The sequence below is a fragment of the Schistocerca cancellata genome, chromosome 2 (assembly GCF_023864275.1).
Source record: "Schistocerca cancellata isolate TAMUIC-IGC-003103 chromosome 2, iqSchCanc2.1, whole genome shotgun sequence".
In the NCBI taxonomy this organism is placed as follows: Eukaryota; Metazoa; Arthropoda; class Insecta; order Orthoptera; family Acrididae; genus Schistocerca; species Schistocerca cancellata.
Genome location: NC_064627.1, coordinates 1137992020 through 1138000928, shown reverse-complemented (window position 1 = coordinate 1138000928; position 8909 = coordinate 1137992020).

The window sequence follows — 8909 nt, the reverse complement described above, 5'->3', positions numbered from 1 at the left end:
AAGTGGAAGCAGCATGGAATGAAGTTCCTGCCATACCCCAACATAATGTGTTAGCACCGCTGCGCTAGCGGTACAGAGAAGACTCATCAGTCGGAAGCTGTTAGTATAAGGTGCGATACAGTTTCCGTTCGAAGGCCATGCAGTCCACAATCGGTCTGCCAACAGACAAAATTGCTGTTAGCATTGAGGCAATGATCCCATCGACGCACGAACCTGAAGATAACTATTTTGTAAAACACCGTGTCCTGTGGCATAAGTCCGTATCTGCTTGCTGCACATCATCTTCCGACAGGAATCGTTGACCCTGTCTTTTTTTTAAGGACCGAAGGCGTGATAATCGCACGGGGAGAGATCAGGCCTGTAGGGTGGTAGCTCGAGTATCTCCTACTTGGGCTGGCGTAACGTCTGCGTTATAACATTTGCGATACGGGGACGTGCGTGATTTTCGACAGACATGCTGTCCCCTACACATTCTTCACTCTCCGATGGATGTCTAAGGTGTTTGCCCTTCGGCAGCAGGTTGGTTCTGTTTGGACGCCTATGGTAATAAATTGGCATTAGTTCAAGTTTTCTCATATACTGCACGCATCTCGGTAATACACAAATGTCCGACTAATCCTTTCTCAACATGTCGGTGCTTATATACCCGCATCGGATTAGAGCTACGTTGCATATGCGCTGCAGCAACAACCTCAAACGAGAACATTTTTGATCGACCCTTATACATGCCGATAGTGTTGCACATTATCAGCACTTGGTGCAAATTTCGCAAGTGACGCTCAACATCAATAACTGTAATGTTTGAAAACCTCGACATCGTCAGGTGTCGTAGCCACAGCGACCTGTATTAATTGTAACAAACTTTAAAAGTCCTGATCGCATTCCAATCCAACAGCCACTAGAACATGGTTGTTGGTCGACAGAAACCGATTATATAGTACTATTGGATTGGATTTCGACCAAGACTATTAAAGTTTATAATAAATGCAGGATGGATAAATCGATGCAAAAAAATTGAGATGTTGTGACTATCGGAACAGATATCAGCCACTGAGACGTCACACCGTCAACTGTCAAAGAAGTCTGCGTGTAGAGATTTAAGGGGGAACGAACACATAAATCTAGCCGTCAGGTGGCAGCTGTCAGATTTTGATTTACTGACAGAATCCTAAGGAAGTGTAATTTAAATCACGAAATTGGTCGTTTATGGCACCTTCGTTCGACTATTTCGTTTGAACAGTGGCCTAGAGCAGTTGCCGTCCGCCCTTGGTTGCTAAGTGGTCAGCGCGACGGCATGTCATACCTGCTCGCCTTGGTTCGATTGCCCCCTGGGTCGGGGATTTTCTCCGCTCAGCGACTGGGAGTTGTGTTGTCCTTCTCATCATTTCATCCCCATCGGCACGCAAATCGCCGAAGTGGCGTCAAATCGAAAGACTTGCACCCGGCGATTGGTCTACCCGACGGGAGGCCCTAGCCACACGGCATTTTCAGTCGCCAAGTAGGAGCAATGGAAGAGGTAACGATGTTTGTAAGAAAAGATGCGCGTTCCGCCTCGGGCTCTTTCAGTTGGCCTGAGTGTGTCACAAAAATGCTCAACACATTCCAGTGGGAGACGAGAAAGATATTGTGCATCACGGAAAGCCTTTTTTTCAACATACATTCTACTTAAGGCCCCGCGACCAAATTACGAAAACTTGGCCTCATACAGATATTAATTATGGCAGTGATTTTAAAACAGGTACGATTTAAAATTACATTTATTTTAATAGCTCGAATCGCAGAAAATATGTGTAGTTATTGCTTCAGCTTTGTGATGATTCTCCCATTATAGAGATTCCATCGCTCGAACATAGAGAATTGAACTGTTTAGCAGAGGTAATAAGTAAATATTTTAGGCAAGACCATAAGGAAAATACCCAAAACTGGTAATTACACTTAAAGAGAAACCCTCTGGTGACTGTTTAGTAGCACCGTAATATGCGTATCAAATACTACACAAGTATAAACAGCGTTTCTCTAAAAGCGAAATTTCGTAAAACGATTGTATTTTATTGTCCAAGAAACCCATGCAGAAAGAAATCTGAGACCAATATCTCACATGCTAAATTGACATGAACCCACGTGGCTGCGTTGAAACATCCATAAAGGGCCCCTCACTGGGACTAGCAGCAATACGTGTTCAGTGCTTTCAAAGGCAAAACAGGAGATTGCTTACGGAGACAAGAGAAAACTGCGGAGAAAGAGCCAAGTTATGAGTAATAACCCAACCTTATTTGAAATTTAATTACAGTTAATGCTACAGTACGTAAAGTTCGTCAGAGTAATAGTTCTCGTACATAATTTTCTTCATGCATCATCTTGTTTTACAGGCTGATTCCTTGACTATGTGCTCGAACTTTACGCTCGCTTTACTCCATCATTACACGACAGTCTTGATGTTCAGGGCAGCGTCAGAGATTTTGAAATTAGATATTGCCAACACATCTTAGTCTTTCGAGTCAACAGTTTCAGCAAGTCAACACTTGAAAAATTTCTGCATGATACAAGACATAAAATGGAAGACATGAATAAAGCGCTGAACAGTTTACATACACTGCAGTAGAGCACAAAGCTAAATATCCTAAAGACAATAATATGAAGAAACACAAAAGGAGTGCCAGATATCTATATTTGAAGTGAAAAGATTGACAATGAACATACACTGGTATTAAAGAACTTTAGCGAGACATGTCTCTTCCCTAAAACTAACTAATCTGCAACTGCACCAAATTAATGTGATGATTGATTCTCTTCTTGTGTATGAAATAATTTGTTTTAAACAAATCACGTTAAACTCAATTTTGTTTTATAGGGATATTCAGGACTCAAAAATGGAAGAACACACAATTATTTTGAAAGTTTTCTGGATCTTATATGTATAAAATAACTACGATCAAGTCTAACTTACGCAGAACTATTTACTAATAGATTCGGGATCTAAATGAAGTGATATATTTTACTATTTGTTAAATAATAATATTTAAAGTTCTCATACACGACTTCATATTCCTTGCACACTGTAGCATCTATAATACTCGTATCTCTATTAGCTAAGAGACAAAACAATGGTAACATATTTGTTACTGTTTGTAAACAGCGAATGTCTAAAACTCATATACTGTACTCCCGTGCAAAGTTCTCAGTGGAGATGCACAAGACTGCACGTATGCTAAATCACATGTAATCCATCTAAAATAATTACAGCGTATGTGATTAATGTAAAACATTGTACGTCGTTAGCTTCCCGTGAACAACGTTGTCGAGCTGAGCACTGAGCTGTCACCTTAAGATACATAAAAGTTTATTTATTTACTGGTCACAGTTCATTTTTTAAGAGCTTCTACGTGTGTAATTTGATAGCGCAAAGCAATAAATTATTCGGCTGATAGAAAATAATTCAGTAGCTAGTTCATAGTAAGAAACAATGGAAATTCACCTGCGTAAAGCACGTCACCTAACAGTTGTTGGCGAGGAGAGCGCCTGAGAGTTGGGTTACCCGGCGAACTGCAGCGCCAGGGGGTTAAGCAGCTTGCAAGGCGCGCAGAGTGTACCTCGCCTGAATGGGCGGCACCCCTGCACCCCTGCTCGCAGCGCGACAATAACGCCGTTCCCCGTGTTTGTCGGACAATATACGAGCGCGCCTGGAGAGGGAAAATCAAATGAAAATGGAAATGAGCTTTGCGAGGGGTGCCGGCAAAACGAAGGCAAACACCGGTCGATGATTTAAAATATTCACTGACACGGAGCGCGAGATGATTAGAGGAGAATGCCGCACTACACATGTAATTCCAGGAACAGTTTATCTGTCAACATTAGTCCGAGCTCAAGCGGCCAGTGAAAAGAACAAAGAGCAACAACAACAAAAAGAAGAGAGAGAATAAAAATCAAGTCGCCCGGGTCTCTCGCCCTAGTTGTACTGTCGTTTTATTGGAAAAAGTTTTAATCGAGTAAGTATCTAACATTTTCTGTCGAGTTTCGGATTACATTCATTAACATAATTAGTGCTCAGTGAGTAGATAATTATTTAACTGGTACTGAAATGTCTGATACACAAAGGGTTTGTTAAAGGTGTCAGATTTGCTGCGCCATACTAATAAGTTCATAGTTCAAAATGATGCAGTATGCCATTATTCTCAGAACTTAATTTCAACGCAATGTAATAATTTAGCATATTGACATGATGAATGCAGGAACTAATACTCCGTGTTACACCACAAAAGAGCAAGCAATTATCAGATTTATTTTCATGCGACTGAGATATTTTTCATCTGTATCTGCTCTATTAATTTTCAGTGAAAGTAAAAAAAAAAAAAAAGAAAATTATTGTAGTGCTATTTCATTTTTGAGTTTTCATTGGTCGGATTTATTTTCTGCAGGCACCGACTTCTCTAGCGATGGATGCCTCCAATTTACATAGATGAGGGAAGGAGGGCTTTTGTGAAAGAACACTCTTCACACTTTAATGAAATAAAATAGACAGTTCACGTGAAACCTAAATGGAAACGGGTGGATAGAGGTGACAGTTGCTCACATAAAAAATTTTGATGATTTTCTCAATGCAGATTAAGTTCTCAGTCAATACGGGGTAAGATCAGAACATTCAAAGAACTATGAAAACTGCTAAGTACACAAACATTCTTAGTATTTAACAAGTTGTTTCTTTCTCTGTTCGTATTCGTTCGGACGAGACTAGTAAAATTGTGTACAAAACAACGTGGCAACGGCAAATGAAACCACTTTCAGACTATATTAGTTCTGTAATAGAGGAAAATCTAGACGTTCGCAATGTATTGGAAACCAAAGATCAGAGACAAAAATTTTTGTGCCGAGCTGAACTGACTCGGAAGAGATGGTGGGAGGTGCCACGCATGTATCTCTGCTAGGTTGTCGAGTTTTCAGTAAACTCTGCGGCCAAGCGAGCCTTCAGGATATCTATGCAATTCCATATCGATGAAGTGCTGCTCACAGTTCTTTTCAGTTTCTACCAACAATTGGTCGTTGGCGTATTACTGGTTAAACATTGTTGTGGGAAGTAGGTAATCGGTCCCCAACCTTTAGCCAGATGACGAAAAACTCATTTTAGCTGCGAAGCGAGAGTGCGTAGCGCTGGTTTTACGATTGCCTACAAAAATTCGTCTCCCGCATGTCATAAGAGCGGGAAAGCCACAGTTACTCCACCCGTCTAACCGCAGAACTTCCATTTCCACCTGATGTAGGCGGCTGTAAGACAGAAATTCTTACTATTGTGACCATCGGTTTTCCCATCGTTGTTGTTGTTGTTGTGGTCTTCAGTCCTGAGACTGGTTTGATGGAGCTCTCCATGCTACTCTATCCTGCGCGAGCTTCTTCATCTCCCAGTACTTACTGCAATCTACATCCTTCTGAATCTGCTTAGTGTTTCATCTCTTGGTCTCCCTCTACGATTTTTACCCTCCACGCTGCCCTCCAATGCTAAATTTGTGATCCCCTGATGCCTCAGAACATGTCCTACCAACCGGTCCCTTCTTCTTGTCAAGTTGTGCCAAAACTCCTCTTCTCCCCAATTCTGTTCAATACCTCCTCATTAGTTATGTGATCTACCCATCTAATCTTCAGCATTCTTCTGTAGCACTACATTTCAAAAGCTTCTGTTCTCTTCTTGTCCAAACTATTTATCGTTCATGTTTCACTTCCATACATGGCTACACTCCATACAAATACTTTCAGAAACGACTTCCTGACACTTAATGGTTCAAATGGCTCTGAGCACTATGCGACTTAACTTCTGAGGTCATTAGTCGCCTAGAACTTAGAACTAATTAAACCTAACTAACCTAAGGACATCACACACATCCATGCCCGAGGCAGGATTCGAATCTGCGACCGTAGCGGTCGCTCGGCTCCAGACTGTAGCGGCTAGAACCGCACAGCCATTCCGGCCGGCTCCTGACACTTAAATCTATACTCGATGTTAACAAATTTCTCTTCTTCAGAAACGCTTTCCTTGCCACTGACAGTCTGCATTTTATATCCTCTCTACTCCGACCATCATCAGTTATTTTGCTTCCCAAATAGCAAAACTCCTTGATTACTTTAAGTGTCTCATTTCCTAATCTAATTCCCTCAGCATCACCCGACTTAATTTGACTACATTCCATTATCCTCGTTTTGCTTTTGTTGATGTTCATCTTATACCCTCCCTTCAAGACACCATCCATTCCGTTCAACTGCTCTTCCAAGTCCTTTGCTGTCTCTGACAGAATTACAGTATCATCGGCGAACTTTAAAGTTTTTATTTCTTCTCCATTGATTTTAATACTCACTCCAAATTTTTCTTATGTTTGCTTTACTGCTTGCTCAATATACAGATTGAATAACATCGGGGATAGGCTACAACCCTGTCTCACTCCCTTCCCAAACACTCCTTCCCTTTCATACCTCTCGACTCTTATAACTGCCATTTGGTTTCTATACAAATTGTAAATAGCCTTTCGCTCCCTATATTTTACCCCTGCCACCTTCAGAATTTGAAAGAGAGTATTCCAGTCAACATTGCCAAAAGCTTTCTCTAAGTCTACAAATGTTAGAAACGTACGTTTGCCTTTCCTTAATCTTTTTTCTAAGATAAGTCGTAAGGTTCCAACATTTTTTACGGAATCCAAACTGATCTTCGCCGAGGTCGGCTTCTACCAGTTTTGTTTTCCCCTCATTTATTTACAAATGGGTTCGCTGTTTAGATCCTGCATTTTCTGTAACATTCATCTACTTTCGTTACAAAGACATCATTGCGCTTGGACGCACGTTTCGGTATTACTGCACGGTTATTTTTATGCTATACGATGATGTTTTACTTTGGTGGTTTTCCTTGGGAAGGGTGGGGGGGGGGGCGGTATAAGACCCTGAGTTTGTCTTTTAACTTTCTCCATATCAGCTTGTACTGAGTAGTGAAGATTCGACTGGGTCGAGAATCTCCTCTTCGGGAAAAAGTCTGTGTACCACTCCAAAAAGTGAGCTCCTTGGGGAGACTCTCTTTGGTTGTGTCAGGAAATGGTCAGGACGCAGACTACTGTCCGCAGCTCCTCCAGCTTCAGTTAACCCTGCGTCATCTTCTGCTGGAGAATTTCGAAATTCCTGTTCTGCCTGTCAAATATTATTACTCAACCCGGCGCCTTGTTGGAAGGTAAATTTTTCAGCTATCACCTGTCTACAGGTTTCTGTTTTTCGACTAGTTAATGTCCTGATAAAACTAGTGTTCCGTTACCGATGTCGAGATCGGAAAAAGCATAACGAAGCATCCCTTGCAGTATTTCTTTCTCCGATTCCTATATAGAGTTTTTTCGCCTTGTTCAATCTCGTAGGCATTTGCGGGCGGTGTGTCTTTATGCAAACGAGGTTTTGATTTACCTCTCTTTAATCTCAGTGATATCAGCTGCTGAAATGTTTTCGTACTTTCTGTCCATGCAGGTCGGATACATACATGCCCAAAGTTACACGGTCAGTGTCATCCTCAATAAAACTTTTTCTGTGTCTGTGACAGTGCTGAAGTATTGTGAGATTAAACAACATTGCTACCATTGCTGACAGTGACTTTTGTCTGCTATTAGACTAACGGCACTACACCTTTTATACCGCGTGTTAAAAAAGCATCTCATGTGTTAAAAAAGTGTCTCGTGTTCTTTTGGAAGATAGTATTGTTCAAAAGTAGAATGAAGACTCCTGTAAAGGCAATTTCGTAAAATCGTACTTACTGAGATATTTATTATTTCACTTGAATCGAGAATGGCCAATATTCGGTGCTGTAGGCAGTCTTCCTGTTCAAATTCATACTAACTTCTTTAAGTTGTGATTGTATCTGTGCTTAGCCCTCTGTCTGTGACGCACTCACAACTGTCGCCGGCATGAACCGTTCCATTCGAATCTTTCTCAGGTTGTGCTTTCACGACAATAAGATCAGTCATCCCGTGGAATGCGGCGCACGACACCAACAGTGCAACTGTCCCACGCGTGGAACGACAGCCGTATTCTGCTAAGGCTTAGCCAACGGCGTTGATCGGCAGGAATGAGTCATGAACGCCAAACAACGTCCTCAACTCCTAGTCTCCTATCTCTTATTGTTTTTACGCTTTCTTTTCCAGTTCTTTTGGCTAAATTTTTCCACGTTCCTAGATACCTTATATAGGATGCATGAACAATTAGTAGAACTGCATTCCGTAAATTATTATTGCACTTTCAAACCACTTTGTGTACGCGAACTCTGAGTGAATGCCGTAACTGTAAGTGATTTAGTATGGTAACTGCGGTTCTTCAATTGTCCTTCAATGGAATTTATGATCTACATCTACATGGATACTCTGCAAATCACATGTATGTGTTCATGTATTTGGTATATATCTCTCAATTGCTGTCGATACTATTTTCCGAAGTTTGTCTCTCAGGAAGGCGTCAAGAAAATTTTTATCTGCTGTTTTGAATAAGCGTATTTCTCGTTAAATTTTGAAGAATTTTGGAGTATTTATTTTCGGTAGGAAAACGCTGTGATCATTAATCCCTATATCCGTTTGGATGTTCGTTATTAGCTCAGGATGTTTTTCGTAAGAGATCAAGTGCATTTTCGCATCAGTTTACTATTCGAATAGGCTCATTACTCGTAATAATTTTCAGAGAATGGTTTTAGCACAATTTCGGATGATATTTTTTGCAAACATCTGTATTTAAACACCTATTTTCTCCAACATATCGAGGGTTAATTGAAGTCACCACCAGCTATAATTGTATGAGCCGCGTACGTGTTTGAAATTAAACTCAAGTTTTCTTTGAACCTTTCAGCATCTGAGTAAGGAGGTCGGTAAAAGTATCCGATTATTATTTTATTGCGGTTACCAAAAAATGAC